This window comes from Oncorhynchus masou, chromosome 24, assembly GCF_036934945.1.
Source record: "Oncorhynchus masou masou isolate Uvic2021 chromosome 24, UVic_Omas_1.1, whole genome shotgun sequence".
In the NCBI taxonomy this organism is placed as follows: Eukaryota; Metazoa; Chordata; class Actinopteri; order Salmoniformes; family Salmonidae; genus Oncorhynchus; species Oncorhynchus masou.
The window spans coordinates 84,529,399-84,555,875 of record NC_088235.1 but is presented as its reverse complement, the minus strand read 5'-3'; the positions used below and the strand labels follow the sequence as shown (position 1 = coordinate 84,555,875).

Here is a 26,477-nt window from a genome sequence, read left to right as displayed (position 1 = left end):
CGGCTTTGAGAATGTTGACCTGTTTAACCTCTTGAACCTCTGGGGACAGTATTTCAATTTTGGATGAAAAACATTCCCGTTTAAAACAAGATATTTTGTCACGAAAAGATGATCGACTATGCATATAATTGACAGCTTTGGAAAGAAAACACTCTGAAGTTTGCAAAGATATTGTCTGTGAGTGCCCCAGAACTAATGCTACAGGTGAAACCAAGATGAAATTTCATACAGGAAGTGAGCCAGATTTTGGAGGCACTGTGTTCCAATGTCTCCTTATATGGCTGTGAATGCGCAAGGAATGAGCCTACACTTTCTGTCGTTTCCCCAAGGTGTTTGCAGCATTGTGATATATTTGTATGCATAGCATTGGAAAATTGACCATAAGAGACTACATTTACCAGGTGTCCGCTCGGTGTCCTCCGTTGAAACTATTGCGTAATCTCCAGGTGCATGCACGTTTCCATTTAGTTCAGAAGAGAAAGTCAACTGCCCCGAATGATTTATCATCGAAAGATATGTGAAAAACACATTGAGGATTGATTCTAAACAACGTTTGCCATGTTTCTGTCGATATTATGCAGTTAATTTGGAAAAACGTTTGCGTTGTAATGACTGAATTTTCGGGGGTTTTTCTTAGCCAAACGTGATGAACAAAACAGAGCGATTTCTCCTACACAAATAATCTTTTTGGAAAAACTGAACATTTGCTATCTAACTGAGAGTCTCCTCATTGAAAACATCCAAAGTTCTTCAAAGGTAAATGATTTTATTTGAATGCTTTTCTTGTTTTTGTGAAAATGTTGCCTGCTGAATGCTAGGCTTAATGCTATGCTAGCTATCAATACTCTTACACAAATGCTTGTGTAGCTATGGTTGAAAAACATTTTTTGAACATCTGAGATGACAGTGTTGTTAACATAAGGCTAAGCTTGTGAGCCAATATATTTATTTCATTTCATTTGCAATTTTCATGAATAGTTAACATTGCGTTATGGTAATGAGCTTGAGGCTATAATTACGCTCCCGGATACGGGATTGCTCGTCGCAACAGGTTAAAGGTCTTGCCCACATTGGCTACCGAGAGCATTATCACACAGTCGTCCAGAACAGCTGGTGCTCTCGTGCATGCTTCAGTGTTGCTTGCCTCGAAGCGAGCAAAAGGCATTTTGCTCGTCTGGTAGACTCTCGTCACTGGGCAGCTCGTGTTTGGGTTTCCCTTTGTAGTCTGTAATAGTTTTCAAGCCCTGCCACATCCGACGAGCGTCAGAGCCGAGATAGTAGGATTCAATCTTAATCCTGTATTGACGCTTTGCTTGTTTGATGGTTCGTCTGAAGGCATAGCAGGATTTTTTATAAGCGTCCATTAGTGACACGCTCCTTGAAAGCGGCAGCTTTAGCCTTTATCTCGATGCGGATGTTGCCTGTAATCCATGGCTTCTGGTTGGGATATGTATGTATGGTCACTGTGGGGACGTCGTCGATGCACTTATTGATGAAGCCGATGACTGAGGTGGTATACTCCTCAATACCATTGGATGAATCCCGGAAGATATTCCAGTCTTTGCTTAGCAAAACAGTCCAGTAGCGTAACATCCGCGTCATGTGACCGCTTCCATATTGAGTGAGTACTGGTACTTCCTGCTTTAGTTTTTTCTTGTAAACAGGAATTAGGAGGATAGAATTATGGTCGGATTTGCGAAATGAAGGGCAGCGGGGAGTTTGTATGCATCTCTGTCAAAGTCCCTGGCCACTAGGAGCGTCGCTTCTGGATGAGCATTTTCTTGTTTGCTTATGGACTTATAGAGTTGGTTGAGTGCGGTCTAAGTGCCAGCATCGGTTTGTGGTGGTAAATAGACAGCCACGAATAATATAGATGAGAACTCTTTGGGTAGATAGTGTGGTCTATAGCTTATCATAAGGTACTCCACCTCAGGCGAGAAATACCTCAAGACTTTTTAAATATTAGACATTGCGCACCAGCTGTTATTGACCAATAGACACACACCCCCACCCCTCTTCTTACCAGACGTAGCTTCTCTGTCCTGCCGGTGCATTGAAAATCCCGCCAGCTCTATATTATCCGTGTTGTCATTCAGCAACAACTCAGTGAAACATAAGATATGACAGTTTTTAATGTCCCGTTGGTAGGATAATTTACAATGATAGCATGTTGGGCAATAGAATGGATGGCAGTGGGAGATAACCGGCTTGCCTACGAATTCTCAGAAGGTAGCCTGACCTCCGCCCACTTTTTCTCTGTCTTTTCTTCACGCAAATGTCGGGGATTTGTGCCTGTTCCCGAGAAAGCAACATACAGTGTCCTTTGCGTCGGACTCGTTGGACTCGTTAAAGGAAAAGGCTTCTTCCAGTTCGAGGTGAGCAATCGCTGTTCTGAAGTCCAGAAGTTATTTTCGGTCATAAGAGGTAGCAGCAACATTATAGCACAGTTGGTTAGGAGCACCTAATACGTCAGCCATCCTCTCCAGTGCAATTCCACTCACTAAATGGTGTTATGAAGAGAACCATCAAGGCACATCTGTATAGATAGGATATGTTGCTTTTGTTCCTACAGTAAAATATGGAATGTCCACAATTTGACAGGCTGTTCCCACGTTTGTGCTCTGGCAGACTCACCACAACAAAGACAGACAAACAAATTGACAGACATCTTTTTGCAGAGATAATGGTGTAGTAAAAGGTTCTCATGCTATCGTAATGCTGTCCTGCAAAAATAATATTCAACCAGGGTTTGGGCTGCTATTTTTATGGCACATGCTTATACCGAGTGAATCTGTCATGATAAATAGTATGAAATAGACCTACACATTTTTCTACATTTCAAAATAATTTATTGTTTGGTTGTTTATTTTGTTGACACACTCAAAGAAAATGCTTTTGTAAATACAGGTCAAAGATATCTACTCGGGTGGCCTTATGCTTCAGTAAGACGCAGGATGCAAAAGAGACTGGGTTAAACCTACAGAGTTGAAATATTCACATGACGCCAGCGGTTCCCAATCATAGCAACAGTGGCGGTTATTTTGGCGGCCCAGAGTGACATTAACTGAAGTCACAGCCCAACAGTGGATTAATGGCCTGAGAGATGAAGCTTGGGAGCAGACTGATGATGCTGGCATGCTGCCCTTTCCTTGCCCACATAGGCAACGACAGGGTCATTCCTGTCCCACTACCCTGAATGAAAGGGCCCCTTCTTACTTGACTGCAGTGGTTGGCATGCTGCCCTTTTCAGGGCCCAAAGCTGCCTGTCTGTTTGGATGCAACAAATTGGTACATTCTCAGAATAATAATTAGTGCAGCCATGAACATGCCATTGTCTAACATGCATAATGAAGGAACTGCCTTCTGGCCATGTGACTGACTTCTGACACCTTAACTGTTATTGACTGACCATAAATTAAAGGCAACCGTCGCTTTCCAGAAATGTTGTAACAATTGTGAGATGCCCATTACTATTATTCCACATATTACGGCCACTAGACAGAATTGTTTCGAATCTCAACCATATAGTGATGTCTCTATTTTCAGTCACAGATTTTTCTGCAGTTCTTATCACTGTTTCAGCTCAACTACGGTCCTTTATATGTCTGAATGGAAGTACGAAGCCCTTTAATTGAGGTTCAAAGCAGTGAGAAAAGTCTCCCTGAAGCTCTACATTCCCCTTCATACTGTAGCATTCAGATCAACAAGTCAATAGTCAAAGGAAACATAGGAGAGCTGAAGGTGATATCTTAGAATAATCCTCTTACTGGATTTCTGTGGAGGTAAAGAAATGGTCCTGGTTAGAATAATCAATCTGGGAGGGCAATTATCTAGAAATGTGCCATGGAATCTATCTGGCCAGTTCTTAGGGATATTTCAATAATACATACCTTAGGAAATGCAATGCTTCATTCTTACAGATGTACTGATATACTGTACCTCTAACATACTGTGTAAGTAATGAGGTTGTATTTCCACTCATGCTATACAATTCATACTGCGACGCATAAGAGTCTATGATATAACTGTGTACACAATTAAGTCCACAATCCAAGTGTATTATTCCCATGTACTAGATTGAACAAAATAGCTATTGTTAAGGAGACAAGCGGCCTGCCACCCGAATAAAAAGGTACTCTCCCCAGAATGGGCTTCTCCTAACTTGAATGTGTTTTAGTGGACACATTTCAAGCCATGGTAAGTGTTCTTTGTTTCTGTGTTTGCCAAATCCATACTGTATCAAGAGCTCTTATAAGAGATTCTCCAGTACTTTTGTTTACTTTTTAGCATGTAGCCCTCACGAGCCAAAAGTGGTCCCTGAAAATTGCAAACTATATTACATATATGCAGCCACCTCATTGCTCTGTCTCTCTCTCTCTCTCTCTCGTTCTACTTTGTGTGCATCTTGCAAGCTGTCACTAAAATGGCGAGGGGCTGAAGCTCATTGGCTAGAACTTGAATTGCTAGGGGGCTGGCACATGTGGGGGAAGATGTAATGAAAATAGATCAGCATAGCTTTCAGAAAAACTGTTGCTTTCAAACTAGAGATTTCGTGACTAATTGAGATAAAACAGTAATTCTGCTCATAGATTATGTGTGCATGAACTACACGTAGACACATACAGCCCAAAGCAGAAGGTTAGAAAAATATTTAGTAGTCGCCAAAGTTCGACCATGGAGCATGCCCTATGTTTCTGCGTTTTTGCCAACAGCATACTGTATGAAGAGCTGTTACAGTGTAGCTGTGGTACACAACCATATTGAATTTGCCTTCAACTACTTGAATGATTCATCCAGTGCTAAACATGTTAATTATTTTATTAAGTGTCAATGCTTTCAGCATTTCGATTTTCAGAATTCTGTATCTTATTGTGTTTTTCAGATTAAAACATATTTAAAGTAACCTCATCAATTGAGAAGCATTTAATTACATTTTTTCAAAAACTGAAACTTTTTGTTCTTGTCATTTTCTTTGGCAAACAGACAACAGCTGTAGGAGGCGAACATCATTACTCATGAATGACACTGAACCTGTTTCCATGGTAATACACTTCCTTTGCTTTCTTCCTAGAAACCCTGAACAGTGTCTGAACCCCAAACACATTTTCAACACAGGCTTTGACTAATGCTTTGTGTTGGAGAATGGAACCTCATGCATGTACAACCCAAATCAATCATACCCAACATGTATTAAAAGTAGAATTATCTTCGCATTTAAAGAAAGTTTTGACCTATAACAATTGAGTGTAATATAAGACGGAATTAAGTGTCCACATATCAAGGAATTAATTCATTAATTGTCAATATCAGCACAGCTTTCTACTTTGCTGTAGAAGGACACATACTTCATGTCTTCATAGAGGTGAGATACACAACTGATAACATGATCTTAGTAGCCCAAAGCCTGAAGCCAGCACACAGCCATGCCCACACAATATAATCACAACTGTTATGGATATACATAATAGCCATAGCAAACCCATTTGCTATGTTCTCTAATGGTGACAAACTGCCAGTAATTAGTGATTAAATCCCCAGCCCATCACTCCTTCCTGGTCTGCTATCTGAGGGGGGTTGGAGGAACGGTTGTGGCAGCCACATGACAGAGTGCCCCCTTCTGGTGCTAGGTAGAGCGAGCAAAAACACAGGAGCTTAGTTGATCATCTTACATAACACACCATGTAGCAATATTCCTCTGTTGCCTTCATCTAATAGGATTCAATAGGATTGACTGAGCTCCAGGATATATCTCTAACACCAACAAACAGCCCACCACAGAAATTAACATTGATATTAGTAGGCATGTGTCTCTTCTACTCTCATCTGGTCACTTTGGGCTAGTTCAGTTGAATGATCTGTATTAGGATATGATCATAATTATTACACCATATTTTTTTTAATGCCATCTTACCATTCTCTTACCAAATACCATCAAAATCCATTGAATTGTACAGTATCTGCTAGGCACAATTCTTTATCTGGGCCCAATGTTCCACTCTCATCTGAGGATATTGTAAACCTATTATGAAAATAGTTTTTCCCATAAGGGGTGCAGGAGTTCATGGAAGAAGCAACTATTCTCTTTGTTTTGTGATAGGCTGTCTCAGCTGTCTGTGTCCTGTCATTCTGACATCTGGTATAAAAGACAAGCAAGCGGTTTGCGACATCACAAGCCACAAAAAAGAAGATAAAAAAGCACCTTTAAAAAAATCAAGAGTTTATGGGGCAGAGATCAGAAATAAGTGCTGCTCTACAACATGCTGAGCCTCGAAAAAAAATCATTTAACATTCTTTAATTTTCTGAGTAAAATGGACAGCCATTTCAGGTCGAATAATTGTTTGAACCAAGGATTCTATCATTAATCCAGGAGGGCTGGCAGATCTGGGGTCACACTGGGGGTTGATTAGGTACGAGGCGCACAAAGCTCTCTTCAGTCGATGCCGTTGAAAAGAAGCAAGTAATTTAGATTCAGAATTGGTCTAGGACTGTGAAGCTCGCTCCATTACAGAACATTTTCAATTTCAGCCTCACAATAAACATCAAGCTTGCCAAGGAAATTATAGCATTTGGTAATGTACTGGAGCAGATAGGTGGGTATTGACAAGAGGACACAACCCAAGGCATCAGCAAAATAAATCCTTGAGATATGGGGTCTCTTGTTTGACTTGGGTGGACTCTCTGTTTTCTTAAGATGTGTTCCTGAGCTTACCAACATGCATACAAAAATGTTTTTTGCCCAAACAAAATATGCCACAAAAGAAAATGTAAAACCATTATATCAAAACTTGTACACATCTTTGCTTGCCTTTTTGAGTGTTTATAACACTTACATTCTGAGATTGAAAACAAACGGAAGGCCTTGAACATTAGAACTTATACAATGGACTACATTTAACAATATACTTCATCCAATACAAAAGCCTCATAGTATGCCATGTTTACATCCATGCATGTGCCATTCTTCCCTAGTTTAATTAAATTCCTCTATTATTTAATAACGGTGCAGATGAGAAATTAGTTCCATTTACAATGCCATTGTTTATCGACAAGGATGAAACCCAAATGCAGACACCAAACTATTCTGGAACTACTGGGGGATATTATTTAGGACAGCATTGTGTTCCAAGAAATTATTGGTCAACCATTTTCCTTTGATGGAATGTTCTGTTCATTGCTTGCTTGGGATTGTAATGAGAAACATTTAAAGCACACAATTCTGCCACTTTCTGTCCTATAATTACAAATTTGGGGTGCATAGTTCAAACCCCCTCGTCTTCAAAAAGGAAGCCTAAGCAAAACCAAGATTGAGCATTTTTACATTGGATTTCAGTATAACAAGTAATAACTTTTGTATCGGTAGCATAAAATCAATGAGAGGTGTATTCAGCGGACAGTTCGGAGCTAATTTCCCCCCTGCATTTTCACTGCATCTTAATCCCGGGAGAAGGAGAAAGCCAGGAAGCAAAGAAGAAAAGGACGGGGGATCTTCCACCTAAATGAATATTATCAGCATGAAAACAAAGTGACGACCTGAACAAAGTCCATTTTACACCCACACCTCAATAGATTTCACCCCTGGAGGCAATATCCATTGAGCCAGACATGGCTAATAGGCCTGTACTCTTCTTGACTGTGCAGTCACATAGGACGCATATCACCGGGGTTCCACTTGCACACGGTAACCATGAGAAAACTGAACCAAGAAGGTTGCCTCACAAAAAACGATTTGAGGCCGTTCACTCACAAAAAGATTTCCCAATGTGTTTCAAAGGACCTTTGCATACTGCAATTTGCCATAGTTGCACTCAAATACAGTACTGCTGAAACAGAGCTGCTGTTTAAGGGTGAGAGTTAAAATGTTGCTAAAATTCGCAAGAGGTCTCCAGTTATTTACAAAAATGAAATATACCCCTGGATTTAGACGAATATGACAGATAATTGCATTTGTGGGTAACTGTTACCAGAATGCTTAACCTGAGGAAAACAGGAGCACTTTGAGAGTGAACTGCAGCACAATGAAAATAAATTCAATGCAGATTTGGTGCAGGGTTGTGATAACAATTTTCCCAAGGGGACTGAGTTGGCAGATGTACTGCTTTACAATTAAGGAAATTAAGCAAGGGTGGAATCTGCAAAGATTGAGTTATAGAGTCACGGTACATGCCCCATCACACCAAGCAAATAACATCCGACTTTTAACTGCAATTGATACAACCATATGAATTCCTCTGTTAAAGCATCTGACAACATGTGGCAGATTGGAAAGCTGGTACAACGTTTCCTTGCTCTGTTTGCTTTGCTTTTTCTCTGTCATGGAGAGACGATTTCATTTCCACTAACATAAATGTGTTGGCCTCTCTACACTATTCCTGATTGGATAGAAATGTACATGGCAGCAGACAAGGAAAGCCATGCTGATATCTCGGTACATCACATTCCCAGAAATGCTTTCGTAATACAAACAGATTTCTCCTACCCTTAGCCTGGCTTGTAGTTGGCATTTTTGTACTTCCAAATACCTCTTGCCCCTCTCTAGCATACATGGGTTTAGGTTAAGTCCAGGAGTCAGCAGTCTCCATTGAGTGACTATAGCTATGATTCATGAATAGATTGATGATAAGACAAGGAGAGAGAGACAGAAAGTTAAGGTCACCAAAGTAGGAATTGGAGACCAAGAGGTGTTGGTCAAACGCATATCGACATAATCAATGTCTTAAACTTCCTTGACACTTGGCCATAGCCCTCCAGTGTATCCAATTCCACTTTGAGCCCAGAGAATCTCCCATGGAAAGTTAAAGCCCCAGACGCCAGCCCATTTGATGGACAGCTGAATTGAAGGCAGCCACTTCTTCCAGATCACTGCCTCCAATTTTCTAAAGGTGGTAAACTTAGGAGATAGTGTCACCACCAAGTTATATGAGGATGTAGCTCAGAGGAAACACAACAACTTAACACAAACACCCTGCTTCCCCAGATATGAAATGAATGATTGACTTGATGAAGGTATAGGGTGTTAAGATAGATTGAGGATCAGGGCAACAAAGGGCCAGCATAATCAGGAAGAGACAGTGCAGAAGACGTCAGGGTCAGACAATTTCCCAGGGGAGGATAGAACGTTCCTGAACCCTGATCTAACCTCCGGACAACTCACAGCAAAACACTCATCCTCTCAATGTGAGGAAGTGCAGTGATGACATCAAAAGATGAAGGCATACTTCACCTAAGAGCCCATCATTACTGTGATAAGACTATGACAGATACACCTTCAAACACCATTTTTACAGATTGAAAGACGAACAGAAGGTAAAATAATTTTACAGACACTTTTGATACACGGTTAGAAATTACTGTATACCTTTTACTCAATTTTAGTTTCATAGTCAAATGGATTTGCTGTGTACATACTTTTCACATCCATCAGTGAAGTGCTCTTATATAACTTTAAAGGAGGTTTGCACAGTGTTTGTAATGAACACCACCAATCACACCATAAATGACAGAAACTGGACTGTATGTCCATCCACTACTTTAAATCTGTATCTTAATGGAAGGGAAATGTTTGACTACTGCAACCCTTTTAGAGTTTTGAAAGTTTGTATCATTATCGCTCAATTGACGCTCCTATGGGAAAAGAACACTCAATCATTTGCTACGTTTGATTGAAACAGCTCCTTTCATCTTACCTTCGGTTAGAGGGAAAGGTAACCCTTCAACACTATCAAAAATATACATATTTCACAAATCTCTCCAAATCTGGCAAAGAAACAAAAGGGCTTTTTCAATAGAGGTAATGCATACAGCAGATGGCTCCTTCTCATCAGATTGTCTGTGATTGTTTCAGTCCGCTCTAGGATAGTTTTTTGTTGTTGTTTTTTTCCCTCTCATTACGTTCACATCTGTGTGGGACTAACAGGTGTGGGGTTAAAGAAAGACACGTGACAGAAAATTGTGAGGGCTTGGAACCTAGCCCATGTAACACTAAAGTAGAAGAATTAGAAAGAAAATCAAACCATTTTCTGCCGACTTGAAGATGATTCTAGGCTGTCAGGGAGGGCACAGCAAATCTCTCTCCATAGTATGTGTGAAGCATGTCAACAAATGTTTTTAATATCAATACAGTTAAAATCAGGACCTTGTGCGTAAAAAGGCAAATTTCATCATCATCAGCACTGTTTTGCTCATTGAAACTGTTCAATGGAATACACAATGCTTAGAGAGAAGCCAGCTATGCTCCATGTAACTATGCACTACAATATTACAGGAAGAAATGCTTTAAAATGGAAGGTAAAATGTCTAGTCATTAACATTTCTGGGGACAAAACAACAACATTGTCTGTTCTCTTCTCCTCCTTGTGTGCAGGGCGACCACACAGCGACAACTAGGAAGAGGATGAAAGTTTTCTTCTAATGTCACCCACTAACTGTCCCCACACCCTTCATCCCCAGTGCAACCCTCAAGGGCACCCTGCTCATACAATGTGAAGGAGATTACCACAGTAGCTAAGTGCTGTCAATGGTACACCAGAAAAGCAGAGACTTCATCTATCGTAGCAAGCTGGGTTAAAACTAAGATGTTTAATTTCTTACTTTTTATCATGACCATGCAGGCCACTGCTTCAGTTTCAAACTAGTTATTTTCACCATTCAAGTTCCAACATCAAATCTCAAGCTCCCCCAAATCTTTACTGTCTGAGTCCCAAGATGTCCCAAAAATCTGGATATTTCCAATCTTGGCTTGATGGGGTGCATGGAATTAAGAGAGGCAATTACAGAAAAATGAAATCTTGTGTTTTCTATACAAATGTGAACCAAGGGAAAGCAGATTACGATAAATCCAAACTGCCTGTGAATTCATGGGGTCCCTGAATGACAGAACTTGTTATTACTGTATGTAAACACTGCCAAGCTGATGATATTGTGGTAAAACACATCGTACATAAAACATCTCTGGACATGTTCAATTACCCAAAGCACATTAAGAGCCTCATGAACAGCAGTCAAGATTTTAGGGGATGTAATCATCTTTATACAATTATGAACAAATGCTGAAAGAATTTTGGTGATGCCAGTTTGGACAGTAAATAAGTTTGAACAATTTGAAGACCACAGGGGCCCTTTATCAAAATCTAACATTCTTTTATTTACATATTTTTGTTTTTAAATTACCACATACTCTGCAAAACTGATATTTTACAGGCTTGCATATGGATTTTGATGGTTTTCGTCAAAGCCCGTGAATTTGCCACTAAATCATACAACTGTCATATTATCTATCACATACGATACATAATGAGTAAAATTACTTTTTGCCAAACCAAAGCCCATTAAACACATTTTTGTGGGGTGCAAATATAATTTTCTAGGTCTCATTATTCCTTTTCGCAGCACTGTCTCAGCAATGCAGGTTATTCTCACCATCTGCATTGGCAGATTAAGCTAAGGAGGCCTTCATTACCCAGCCACAGACAACGCATCATTTCTATGCGTTTCAGGCTCTGGTTGGGAGGAAGAGATTTAACCCTCCCCCCTCAACATATCAACTTGGAAGGCCATTAAAGCCTAACCATGTGAATACCACCTATTCAGGGAGAACTCATTGTTCACGCTAAGGTAAGTGAGCAAATCTTTAGACTATAATCACTACCGCACACGATACACACTGATTTGAAAAGAGGAGAGGGAGAAATTGAGAAAATAAATATTAAGATACAGAGGCCGGTCCTTGGGCTTGTGGAGATAGTGTGCGCACAGGAGCAAGTCTAATTCTCTTTCCATCTGAACCAAATTAGAAAGTATGCCAAGCAAAACGTGTAAACCTATTGATGCCTCTGGATGTATGCATGCAACCACAAAATATCCACTCTACCATTACCAAAGGATGGCGAGGAAGGCTTGAGTCAATGAAACCCTATAGGATGAAAATAGCAAAGAACAAACAAACCCACTGGGAGAACACAGGAGGATCTCCAGCATCTATCACACATCCTGATTATGAGGCTGCAGTGATATGGGTCAAACGTTGCTCAGCAAACATTAATAAATCCCTCTAAATGGACCAGCACAATGGCCACTAGCTATGGTTTTACATTGTGTGTGTTTTAGAGACAGCCTCGCGTGTCTAAGGAGAAAAGGGTCAGCCAGTCAAATCTAATGGGTAAATATGCTATGCGACTGCATCCCCCTGTGCACTATTGCTAATTTATCTGTCAACAATATTAATTGTGGTTTTAATTTCAGTCACTTTATCAGAACAAATATGTCAAGTAATTTTAATATCCTAACATGTTGGATCAAAGTGATCACACAGCCAACAATACGTTTAAGCCAAATAATCTTGGTAAACTCATTACAACATTTCTAAAATGTTGTGTTAAGTTGTCATTTTACTGTGCACATTTGAACAGGCATTGGCAGTAAAGACCACTGAGAAAACATGAGTTTGACTTTCAAAATGAAGGCCCTGTGTGGCTGAATTGTTCTTGTCTTCCATATGCACTACATAAAATTGTGTGAAATTAGATGGTCATGATACATCGATACATTGTAGACAGTTGTTCCTTCATAGAGCTCACAGGTAGCATAACCCCTCCAGCAAAAAGGACCAGCGTCAGTCAGCCGGTGGATATGATGTTGGTGTGCATTTTTACAAGCAAAAATTGTTTTCTGGCATTTCATGGGTGATAAATTATGTTAATCCTTAAGGGGCACTGGGGTGGAAATGAATGAAGTGAGAGAGAAGGCGAGATTAGCATATCCTAAATCCATTTACAGACTGGCAGTGTCTGGAGCAGGGCTCCAGTTTCACCCGTTATTATTCCATCATCGATGCTTCATTTCATCCCCACAACCACCCTCCAACCCAACCCCCAACCTCCATCCCCCCAAAACCCGTTCCCAGCCTCCACTTAAACCAGCACGCTTATTTGCTCAATATTTGTTGGATTAGTGTGAGACCTGAGGTGAGAGATTATTTGAGAATGTGACAGGAGTTCTAAAAGTATGGACATGAACTGTGCAAAACAACAGGACACAACAAAGGACTGGATCAGAAAAACACAAATGGACAACACTTGATTTGACACAACCTGACATAAAGCCTACATAATGTTATTATCATTTTAACATAAGACCAGTGATATAACAGTTCATTACAGACCTAATGACAACCATACTCATGAAAAGTGTCAACCAAATGATCATGCATGGGTTGCAAAGATACCAGTAGTCTACCAAAGTTACCGGAATCTTCTATATGTCTGGTAATGAGCAGGTAATCTATGGCAATCTATGGTAATTTAGGCCATTTATACTATAATAACTTTAAAAAATATGTATTCATATATAGTATTCATTTTTATATCTGTGTCCATATTGTCTTTGAGTTTCAAGTAGATAGGCCACATGGTTAAAGATAAAATATAATAATGAACGAAGCATCTAATCAACAATGGAATTATTTTCAATTCTCTTCCAACTATTGTCTATTTTCACAACTGCCACCAGTTAGGCCCCAAAACATTTACAACAAAGACCCAGTACAATACAAAAAAATATATAAAGTATATTTCATGCTGAAACCCTCATATTATACACCAATGTTATTCACTAAGTTGATGGTTTAAATTTAGGATAATGTTTTACAACTTTGTCATTCTATTTTGTTTCTTAAAATCATCTTATTTGATTGTTTTATATATTTTACATGTTTACATATATCTGAAGTACTCAAAAAGGCCACAAGATGTCATTCTGATAAAATTCCATATATTCCTTGAAAGTTACCAAAATTCTGGTATTTTACTGGTAAACTAAGAACGTTTCCAGTATATCCTCCCTTTGCAACCCTACATGCATGTAAAGTTCAACCAAGACACAATATCCATGTTTATCAACTTCATAAAGTGATTCCCTATTATGGCAAATATTGTGATATGCTGTATGTAAGCTATCCTCTTCTAAAAACTGCACAAAAATGTTTCCATATTCAAACATGGGTCTTTGATGCTGCACAACTGAGTGAAAGACAAAAACCTCTTTATGTTGGAAACACATTAGAACACTACCCAGGATGAAATAGGGGCTTCAGCACCAGCAACCTCAGAGTCTGACAGAGATCAGGATGGGAGAGAAAGGAGAGAGGCACCTCTAAAAGCAAGGTGTTTCATAGGCTGGGTGCCCTTATTTAGAGGCTTGTGTGAATCCATAGTCAAAAGTAATCAGCCGCGTCCCCAGACTGCTCCTCTCTTTTCCGAGGCACACAGCCAGCAAAAACATATTTCCATTTTAACGCCTTCTGATGATCAAAGCATCAGCTTAATATAATCAGCTCAAACCCATTTACTGGCGAGCCCCACCGCTGCGTCTGGGGAGCGCTTCCCTTCCCAGCCCTATCTATTCTAAAACAGGTGCTATAATAGTAAATTAATTAGGCTGAGGAGATGCACCTTGTACGCGGCTGCCGCCAGCCCCTTGTGGGTCACAGCCTCCAGGAAAATGCCATCTGGGCTGCGTTTCCCCAGGGAGGCCCAAGGGGAGGAGGGATGTTGGGGGGCACACTGCCACTGACTGGACCTGCGCTTGACTGTGGAGGTTTTTACATGACAATTAACCCTATTAGCCTTTCGCTTACTGTGTATTTGCTTCTGTATTATTTTATCCTTGAGGGGGGTGTTGGTGGTAGTGGTGAAGGGGGAGGGGGGTGTTATAGCACCTCAACATGTCGGTTTCCGCAAATGTTTACAGATTGTGGCAGCTGCTACGCATGAGAATGCCAGAGGGGCAGCGACCTTGGCTGTACGATTGACATCTTGCAAAGGAAACGCAACCTCTCATACAGCTAATTTATTCCCACAGAAGGTTCAGTCTGCTACAGTGGGAGAAGATCACCATTGTCCAGAGGGGAAGATATTACAGTGCCACTAAAGAGTGACGGGAGGTCAAAGAGCCTTATTTACCAACCAACCTGCGCCTGTGCTCAGGCTGCCCATCACATCGCTAGTCGAAAGACCTCAAGGTTATTTAGGCAGATGAAAACAAGAGTCAAGGGTGCTCTATGGCACATTCGCATGAGGACAGCTTTTAATTGCCTAAAAGATCTCTTCGGATCCAGAGACGGATGTGGATGTGGCAACCGTCTGATCTTAAAGCGCCCACGCAGCTCTGCTCCGCTGATGCTGGCTAAGCTAATAGCATGTAGCACTGGAAAATGTGAGGAAGGGTTTGACTCCTGAGCCTGAAATCTGAGCGTCAGGTTGTTTTCAAGTCCCTATCTCCCCATGAAATAGGGAAGAAAGGAGAAAACCCTGCTTAATGAGGTAAAAAGCCGTTAAAATTTATGCTTACAGGATTGCCCGGTGACTTTTGATGTAATTACTTGGGGAGCCAAGGGCCCCTGAGGAAACAGAGGCAAGGTGCTGACGGTAAAGATGAGACTGTGAGAGGAGGGGCAGATGAATTAAAATGCAAAACAAGTTGAAATAACTTAAAAATAAAGAAAAACCCCACCAAGTGGTGAAGACAGAGATGTGAGATCACAGTCTCATTACTTTAAAACACAATGGAGCACTGAAAGCTAAAGCGATTAGCTGTGCATTTTGCTTTCCTCTTCCCTCCGCCCCCTCCTCCTCTCTAAGGATGGGAGTCCCCACCGTTTGCCACACAGATTTTGTGATTAATCAAACGTGTGGGGGAAAGGGAGCTGGAGAGTGAGCTGGAGAAGGAGTAGGGCCAACAGAGGGCCCCAGCCAGAGCAGTGCGCCTGAGGGGCTCTGGGAACCCCTCGTCTCCGGGTCTCAGGTCCCGGGATCAGCTTCCACAAATATTGGGATTTGATGGGAAGCTGGGCGGTAAGCCCCGAACAGATGGTCCATGATGTTCAGTTAAAACCGCAATTGATTTGAGGAAACAGATATCCCCCCTCCTCGTTAAGTTGAAAGTACCTCTGGGACGGCAGTCAAGTGCTTTTCTAACCTCTGCCGTCAGAACCAGAGAGCGGCAAACAGACAAGCAGCGACTCGCCAACTCTCCAGCAGGGAGAGCAGGGAGAGGGGCTGCTCAACCCCCTGATCCCCTTAATAATGGGGGCCTGGCAGAGGGTGGAAATTACCCCTCTCCAAGAGGAGCCAAGCAGATTCAGCCAAACGGGGTTAATCTGGAGAAGAGTGTAGTTGCTTGACCTTATCTTAACCTGGTTCATGGAAGTTTCAACTTGAACTTGAAAGAGTTACATGGCTACTGTGATGAGGGGAATCGGGGGGATCAATTGAATTCAAATCAACAAAAGTGTCTCTCCAGTCATGGTTAGAGATAAACCCATAATGTAGGCGATAAGATAAGAGCACAGATGAGAATCACCAGAGATGTTCTCTTGCATGTAGCATATGCTAAGTGCTCAGGTCAGTTCAGAGTTTTGAAATAGAATATGCAACAGAGGCATTTAAAGTATAATACAGTAATACATGGTGCTATATAGATAAATGAAATTACTGAAATTAAATCAACTGAATCAACGACTACTAAGAACAAGTCGAATGAAAATGACTGTATAATTTAACATAACTATCCTTATTATCTGTGCAATACAATTCCAAGACTTAGAATAAGAGGCAATTTTTTGTCCTAAAATTTAAACACCAACGTTTTAAAGTGGATATAGCAAAAATATAACTATGGTGATATTTGAAAAGTTATTCCTCACTGTGTTTCTGGGCATACATACTTGGCAGCTTGACAAGATCAATTAATCACAATCATTATCTGAAAGAATTATATTATATTATATATTATATATTATTATATATTATATTTTTAAACAATCTTTTAAGAATTAGAATAAAAAACATCTTTACAGTGTACAGGTGAACTGGAAACCTACAGTGAAAGGTATCAATGAGAGGCAGAGCTGGTCAGAAACCATGTGCTGAGAGCCGGCTGCAGGGCGGCAGTACACTGAGGCCTCTCCGCTCATTGTTCACAGGATCTGCTGCTCTCTCGCTGTCTATGGCACACCTCTGGAAAAGCCGTCGGCACATCCGTCTGGAGAACCCTGAAGCACTGGAATGGGGTAAGAAATTATGACTTTTTCTCTACACTGTCAGATTTGGATGTAGTACTTTTGCATGAGTGTACGACTTGACTGGGAGTGGAAATAAAATGTACAGAAATCAAAAATTCAACATTCAACTGGAGGATACATCTTTTTTAAACTGGATTGTTATTTGAGACAGTCACTCCATATCGACAATAAGCAAGACATTAAAAAGAAAATAAGTTTACAATGTGTTTTAATATCTTTTAACAAAAACAACGTTATTACATTTTAGGGTCTTTTGAAGCTTTCAAGGTAAATCTATGTATAGAGGCACTGCAATATGCATAAAAAGTATTCTTATTAAAATAGTGAAGGGTAATATACTCAAATCTGTAAAACAAGTATTATCTATAAACACATGTATATTCATTTATGCATGTTAAGTAACCTATACATTGAGCAGAGTGCCTTGGTAGCACTGCTGACTGACAGCCCTGCTACAATGATTCGGAGGCTCTCGTAAATTTGCAGTCTTGATTTAAAGTATATATTTGTGTTAATAATCAGAGAGATGATCATTCGAGAGGTGCCTGGAGATAGAAAGCTGCCGTTTTTAGAGGGAGCAGGTTTGTCTATAATCAATGATCTTTCTGGAGCCACACATTATTAATTGCCTAAAATGATAGGCTTTCATCAATACATCCTTATATTAAAACATCTTTTGGTGCCACTTTTTTTCTCTTCTTCTATTCAATCAAATCACCTCAACAGCTGCCCTCCTTTGGGGAGGTCTTTTGTGCTTCAATGTTACAAATTAGACTTAAAGCTTAATTTTGAAGAAAGCTCAAAAACTTGAGGTACAGAGAGACCCCATTGTTCTACAGTAGATCTGAAGATTACCACTGAGCAAAGTTACACATTTCAAAAGCACAGAATATAATATTTTCTTGTCGATATAAAATAATATTGTAGATACTACAATATCAATATATATAGGCTCTTTAGAAAAATATGTTAAAAAATATATATAATTCAATATATATACATATTAAGGGTCTCCTACAATTATATTGACAGTACATAGTAGAGTTTAGTATATATGCCTACAGTATACAATAAGTATAACTATCTTTCGTAGTGTTACAATTATATACATTTTTAACTTAATAATTCAAGTCAACCCTGCATTTGTCTGCAAAAACATTATGCCAATTCAACCTTGACAACTCTTAATATAAAGGAAAATACACGAGATACACAACAGCAGGGAGTTTAGTCCTTTATCGGGAAACAGAGTAAAAGGACTAGAAGGGCCGGTTTGTTATACAGACAAGAGATGGAAATTGCCACTGGAGAAAATGAGGGTTATTCAGTGTTCCAATAAGCACCTATTTTCTCCTGGTCCTATAGCGGCCTTCTCACACGTCCTAAATCATCATTTAATTACGGTGTGATGGGTGACTGTCAAAGGGTGCCTGTAGGAAGGAGCATTCTACTGCCCAGTACAAAGCCAGACGTTACAAAGGTTTGAAAAGGTCCAAAGTCAGTATGTAAGATGAACCCCTCTTTAATTGTAGAAAATAAAGGATGATATTACTCAGATAACTTAATATTGATATATTTATAGGTCATCAATGTTATCCCGTACATGTCTTGAATGTCTTGTTCAATAAATCAAATGACAGAGAGATATGATTAAGTATGATCAGTCAAATAATGGGATACAATGAGACTTAGTGCCATAGAACAATTTACGGCAAGTAGTTTTCCCAGTCATGTTATATTTTGTCTCACGATGTCCAGTTCTTGGAAGACAACTGAGTGATGCTAGTGCATAAGGAAAAGTTGTCTCTTCAAATGAAATATTTCAAGAGGATATAATTAGGTTGTGCCTCTTCTTAGAACACTTTGCACACAATTAAATATTTGTGTTGTTGTTAGAAAGATCATATCAAAAGGTATGACTTGGTACATGAAGGTGTTTGCCTACATTAATACAAATATTGCTTACACTTTTGCGTAGGATATATTTTTTTTTTGTCAATATTGAAAAAATAATTTTTATACATTAAAATAATGTCAAAAATAAATTTGACATATTCTGCACTATCTTGATGTGAACTGTTCTGTATTGCAGACTGGGGGGACTAATAATGAAGACTACAGGATGCCTATCCACCGTGGCCTAGTGTTTTGATGCCATCTATTGGAATAATTGACCAATTTATCAAGGGGAGTATACAGAGTGACTACCAACTGAAATGCTTTCTATCCTCATAATAGAAGTAGTCGATTATAAATATATCAGTTACAGTTACTAAATTCTATCCAACAAACACTGAGTAAACATTCAGCTCATTTTGATATCAGAATGATTATATCTCCACCACTTCTACCAAGTCAAATTTCAAATGATGAAATGGTGATATGATCATGAACTAGAGATATCTTGATTTTGCATGACGCCATGTGTTTTTATAAAGAAAAACAATGAATTGGATCAATACAAAGCATATCTCTTTTCTCCCAAACATTGGAAATCACAGAACACGAAAATGAAATACAAAGTGGATGGTTTCCTGTATTGAACTTTATAAATGTAAACATGATATGAATAATGTAATAACAATAAATATACTGTCAATTCAAATGATATCACAAGATACTTCAATGCTTTATGCACATATATGTTGCTCCAACAAATTGGGTCAACTATTGGGTTCACCCGTATACAGTCCATGGTTTCACCCACCACTCTTGAACAGCACATGATAATTCATGTATCATTGTTTTAGAAATCTTATCTCCCTCTACTCTAATATTACTGCAGGGGGCACTGCATCCAAACAAATACACAGCACTCAACTCATCCCACTCACTTCAATTACTCCTGATTAAAGACATCTGTTCCCTGGGAAAGCCCTCATATCAGTCCAGACAGGAACAATGAGACAAACTCAGTGGAATGCCTTCAAAACCAATGTAAGAGTTAAGTCAAGATCAAGGTGAAGAAGAACTTGCTCAGATTTATGGATATATCTGACATGCCATTTGTGGATGATCGCAGCACATATGGGAAGGATGAGGTTTTCTATGCAACAATTGTGTGCAAATAAATCACCCATGGACATCAGTAGAATTGTTACTGCCGGGTGGAATGTTGCACTCACATTTAATAGCCGCGGTTCTGATGACCCTGTTGGTCTGGAGAAGGCCATGAGCAAGGAAGGCTTCACTGCTTTCTCCTTGTCTCTGTACACACACTCTTTGCACCATCACACCGTCTCAATGGCCTAACAACGGCCACACAGGGCAAAGGGTTCATTTGATAATTTACTAAATCCTAGGACTAATTCCAGGGAATCTCTCTTCTGCCATTGGGATCGATCTGACCTCAATTCGTGGGGAGGATCTGGCCTCCATCAGAAGGACATTTTCCATCCATCACATGCTGATAGAGGCTTGACATTAATTGGACTAAAAAGCAGCCGAGCTCTGGGGGAGGCTGCTACTGTGCTGCTACACAGCCATGTGTGAAGTGGGCCACTCTGAAGTGGCCTTGAGAGGGTGACAGAGAGAGACAGCAAATTACAGTTTACTGATTCAGCCCAAGAGGACATCATAAAACAAGTCTGTCAGTTAGCCTGTTAGTGCCTGCATTACTCTGAACGTGTCTACAGACTCCTAGGGCTGGAATTTAAATGGAAACCACCATTGCAATGCGTACACAGTGTCTTTGTTTACAAACTACTACCCATGAACACATCTGATGCCTCTTCTCCAAATTTCCAAATACATGATCGGGACTTCTGGTAAGATACTCTTACTGTACCTGTGTGATTGCAGCATAACAATCTAAATCCTTCATTGTTTGTAAGAACAATGTACCAAACAAAAACATAACTGAGACCAAAGTCCATTTAAAGCGGCAATTCAAAGATGCTGCATGCATTTTTGGACTTATAAATGAATGATAAGTTCTCATTGATTTTTGAAGAATATAAACACCTCATAAACTTAGTTTAACTGTCTTACCCCATTAGAACCCAAAATATATGCTTGTTTTACTCCAATGTTTGTAAACAACGCAAATGTAAACAAACGTAGCATAGCCTCAAGACATGGTTAAAAGTGTCATTTTGATATCATGTATGGTCAGCCCTTGCATCAATAGCTTTGTCTATGAATTTGAGTGGTTACATTTCTCCAGCCCAATTCCTCAGCTCTTTACCGAAACAATGGCGGGGAATACACCTTGTTATTGTTTCAACTGCAGATTGCCCCTTTAAGTGGATTCTGTCATCTTTTCAGCACCCCAAATGACAAAGTGGATTCTGTCATCTTTTCAGCACCCCAAATGATAAAGTGGATTCTGTCATCTTTTCAGCACCCCAAATGATAAAGTGGATTGTGTCATCTTTTCAGCACCCCAAATGACAAAGTGGATTCTGTCATCTTTTCAGCACCCCAAATGATAAAGTGGATTCTGTCATCTTTTCAGCACCCCAAATGATAAAGTGGATTCTGTCATCTTTTCAGCACCCCAAATGATAAAGTGGATTCTGTCATCTTTTCAGCACCCAAATGATAAAGTGGATTCTGTCATCTTTTCAGCACCCCAAATGACAAAGTGATTTTTTTGTATTTTCTCACTTCAGCACGTACTTTAGAAAGTACTTTTTAAAGTGGTTGGATTCTGTCATCACGTTTTTCAGCTCCCAAATGATAAAGTGGATTCTGTCATCATCTGTCATCTTTTCAGCACCCCAAATCATCTAAAAACGGAAAGTACTTTTTAAAGTGGTTGGAGAGAAATCACGTAACTCTTCCTAGATGTAGCCATCCATAGTCATCTATAAAGGTCTTAACAATCAATGTTAGCAAAAAGTAAGTTCACATTCCTGCAGCCGATGTGAAAGCCTGTCCACAATATTGAGACACATCCAAGTGCATTTCGACAGAGCAGATATTCATCCTTTTCCCTCAAACAGATGGCTGTGCTCATTGTGCTGCTGTCACCAGCGACTAAGATTTATGACAGACAATTACAGCGTCTGCCGTTAGCAGCCTCATAATCAGCGCTATTATTTATAGATTGGAGCAATAAATTGACTGCTACTGCTGTTTATTGGATGTAAGGCCTTTTGGACAAATGCTCTCCTTGCTGTCTTCACTCAGTATGGCAGCTCTTAATGGCTTGGAACTATGACCTCTCAGAGGGGGAAAACACGATGGGAGGATACAGTAAAAAGCAAAAGTGACCAATTATTCATGAGTGATGCGTTCCCATTTTCAGCTGTCTGTTTGTACACATTACGCCTGGATCTATTCTTCTCCTCTCTAAATAACAGGCTGATGTTCGTCAGTCACAGTATGCAAAGACCTCAGAAAGCAGAGCAGTTTAAGATAACTAGCGACATCCAGCTGAATGGGGGGAAACAGCGCATTACATTCACAAAAATATGTTTGTTGTTGTCTGGGATCATAACGGCACAGCCAGCAAAGGTGCTACAATTTTAAAAAACACAGACACAAATAAAAGATAGAACAGAAAGAGCTCTGGGTATTCAGGGGATAATAACTCCAATTTCCCCTGTGGGCCCCTATGGCACAGCGTTTACATGTGGTAGATAAGTGTCAGTCAGCACCCCTGAGTTGTTAATGGCCTCGTTTGACCACCTGCAATGATCTGCTGTGCCAGAGCAGATTGGCAGAGAGAATAAGCTACCTCACACATCCTGCTTTCACAGGACTCAGCACCTGCCATGACACGTGCCCGCCAAACACATACACATTCTCACAGCTTCAGCACCCAAACTACAGTTGTTAGAGACAAGGAAGAAGGAAACTTTGTAAGACTACTGGGGGGGGGGATCTCTTGTGTACAATGAAAAGGGCCAGAGAGGTATTAGACAAAAGCAGCTGTATGAGCTAATTATAAAAAGCATCCATGGTCCTGCGAACAGTTTTTTTTGTACTTTTGCAATACTGTGGATGATTGCCCTCTTCATAGTGAGGCTGGATTAGAACTCAAAATATATGCTTGTTTTACTCCAATATTTGTAAACGATGCAAATGTAAACAAACATAGCATAGCCTCAAGACATGGTTAAAAGTATAATTTTGATATCATGGATGGCCAGTCCTTGCGTCCACGGCTCTGTCTATGAATTTGCGTGGTTACATTTCTCAAGACCCATTCCTAAGCTTTTTACCCAAACAGTGGCGGGGAGGGCACATTGTTATTGTTTCAACTTCAGATTGCAGCCATGGCCCTGCAAGTACTTTTATTTGATTATTTCTGCACTTCTGCAATACTGTGGATGATTGCCGTCTTCACAATGAGGCTGGATTTTGTTTTTTTACATTCCAATAAAATGGTAAAAATCTAGCTCTTAACAGTAGTTAGTTTTGACTGTGTGGGAATATCTTGTATGGGTAACCCAGTGGAGTTCCACGAAATCAACAATGGCCAACCTTTTCTAGGAATTACTATGGTACTTTAAGGCAAGTCTTCTAAGGCTCTAGGCAACAGCAGTGTATGTTTCCCTGGGCAGCTCACAATCTAACTTTCTGGTTCTGTTTTACTATGGTGGAAATCCTGTCCTGTGGAGTCATAGGCCTCTATCAGCTATGGCCGAAGCCTGCTGAAAAACCTAGATTGAGGTCTTAATTCTCAAGTGTCTCCTCGACATCTGGTAATATAGTTTTTAAATCCTTCATTTACATTAGAAGATTAAGACAAGACAGACTCTTGAGAGGTCTTTAACCATATTAGTTGCAGCTTTCTCTGGCGCAAGATGGAGTTGCTGACTTTAAAATCAAGTTTTGGGTCTCCTTTGCTTGGGTTTGTCCATAAACCGATTTAATTTCCTGTATCAGAACTAGCAGGTGTTTAAGACTTCATTATTCCACCAAGCTTTTAAGACAAAGTGGTCTCAGGTTAATCCTACATGTAAATTAAACCCATTAATATATTCAAATTAAGGAATACCAGCTATGATAACCCTGCCCACATATTAACACAAACATGCACAATGTGCACAAAGTTCACTGGTCTCCATTGCATGTCACCTCGCCCTATTAACACCACCGGGAAGGGCAGCCATATTCACACGCAGTTCAGTCACTCGTTGCATGTGATTAATTGCACGGGTAAGTGCAGCGTACGGGTGACTCCCTCCCTGAGTGCCCAGGGGTCAGTTAGCTAACCACAGGCCTGGCTCAGCCTCAGAGTAGGCCTAATGACAGAGTCTGTGAGTACCAGGGTGGAAGAGCGGCCCTATCATCTCTGACTGGCAGGCCCCAGCTCAATGGGCTCTAATTGCCGGTCAGCATCGCCCCTCCACTCCTCCAGCTCAGCAGCAAGTCCTCCTCCCACTTTACCACGCCATTAAGTTCCTCTTGTTGGAGGGCCTGAGGAAAGCTCACACACCCAGCATAATGGAGACAGATTTATCCCTCAACCTTATTTCTGATGTATTCCAGTGTAATTACAAAGGCTTAGGTAATTGCTTGCAAAGCATCAAGCTGACCACGTTAATATGAACATTTGTACAGTAAAGAGGTTACGTTTTATCACATTACGCAAGTAAGTGACCACCCAAAAAATACTATTGCTCCATGATCTTTTCTATGTTATCTGTTTTGACAGAAAAGTACGAGGTATGAATAAAACTCCATTTAGTCCCTCACAGGAACACTGGCTGTTATAGAATTCTACCAAATCTATGCTAACAGCCCCAAAACCTACATATCTCTAATATAAAACACTTGAAATGACCCACACAGGAAGCATACACATAACATACTATTATGTCAACTGGACAGAAAACTATTCCAGAAAAAAACGATGCTTAAAAGATTTAGAAGACAGGGCTTCAAAATAGACATGTATCATGTTATAATAGAGACAAAATGCAGTGGTATTTAATCCCTACTATATCCTACATATGGCTGCTCACAGTCACACACAAGCCTAAATGGGAAGTCTAGTAACAATCAATGCAGCGATGCATACTGGCTGCCTGACTGACTTCTTTCCCCAAAGGCTGTAAGATTCCCTTGCTAGTATTGGTTGACTGATTAAATATTCTTTTGAAATTGAATTTTACCAAGTTTTTTGTTCCAGTGCAAATTCTGACATTTCAATCTGCCAAGTGAGAAATCAACTCATTTGAATATTACTCGCTTGTCTATTGTCAACTGAGAATATAGAGGTGGAAATTACACATATGAAACTTTGCAGATATGAGAAAATAGTTTCTCAAAAAAGTTGCCAACTTTTTGAACATGAAAATACTCAAGAAATGCTGTGTGAATAGGCATACGATTAACACATTTGTTCATGTCTTGAGAAGACACTTGAGCCAATTCAGTTGAGGGAAGTTGAAAGACAGCACCATAAGAAACATACAGACAGTTGGACACCTGGACAGTATCCGACAACCACAATAACGTCAGACTAATTGTCAAAGAAGACTGCTAAAACAATAAGAATGTTCATTTTACATTATTCATATAGAATTTCATTTGTGACATTCCTTGATATCTTTATAGAATGATATGTCATTATATCTTTACAAAATCACAGAAGCTCATCAACTTTCACACAGGTGAGTCTTCTATAAACTATTTGTGTTTCTCCTCTCATCGGTTAGTAACAAGGATGCTAATTACATCATTACAACTCATTTGTTAGTGCTGCAGTGATTTTGTGCCTTGCCCCTGAGACAGCAGGCTAGCATGCCCTGGGGGGCTTGCCTTAACTTGCCTTCATCTGCCTCCATTCACATTTCCATGAAGATACTTAAAGCCTATAGACCTTGTACAGAAGAAGCCTATATTCTGTTCTGAGTTTGAGGCATCAACTCAGTTCCATACATTACATTATGGACCTGGCTCATTGGTCTAATACCTGTACTGTGCAGTGAAAAGAGCCCAGAAGCTTTAAAAATTAAAAAGTAATATATCCCTGTCAGTCAATGTAAATAGCTACAAAACTAAGGATGCCCAGAAAGATGCATAGCAAGCAGGAAAAGAGGACAACTAACCTTCTGAGAGGTATTCCATTGCCTGGCGACTGAAGGAAAAACAACCGGGGAACTCCAGTCTTCAGTGAAAGCTCCTCATCATACCAAGCAGAATAAGAGAACCCCTGCTCCACTCCCACTTCTTCTGTGGCGGATTGAGCATGACACAAGGGCCGCCTAGAGAGAGAAGGTAGAAACATTAAAGCCGGGGCTATTCGCACTACCTGGAACTCGTCTTCACCATTTCACCCCGAAGATGGTAGACTGTGGATGCCTGGCTTGGCACTCCACACAAAACAAACACACAGGGTTTTCAGCACTGTAACCCTGAGTCGGGCCCTGCCTTTGAAATGCTTTCTACCCCACAACACAAGACGGCTTTCATTATCTTCGCAGTCACAGCAAGGCCTAGCTT

General features: G+C 40.2%; 1 long non-coding RNA gene across 1 annotated transcript in view; it reads right to left on the bottom strand.

Moving 5' to 3' along the window:
* LOC135512879 (uncharacterized) overlaps nucleotides 1–26,172 on the bottom strand; it is a 101,156-nt gene extending 74,984 nt beyond the window's left edge. The window contains exon 1 of the long non-coding RNA XR_010451467.1: nucleotides 26,084–26,172. This is a non-coding gene — a long non-coding RNA (uncharacterized LOC135512879). The remainder of the gene's footprint in view (nucleotides 1–26,083) is intronic.
* Between the last annotated feature and the right edge of the window lie 305 nt (nucleotides 26,173–26,477).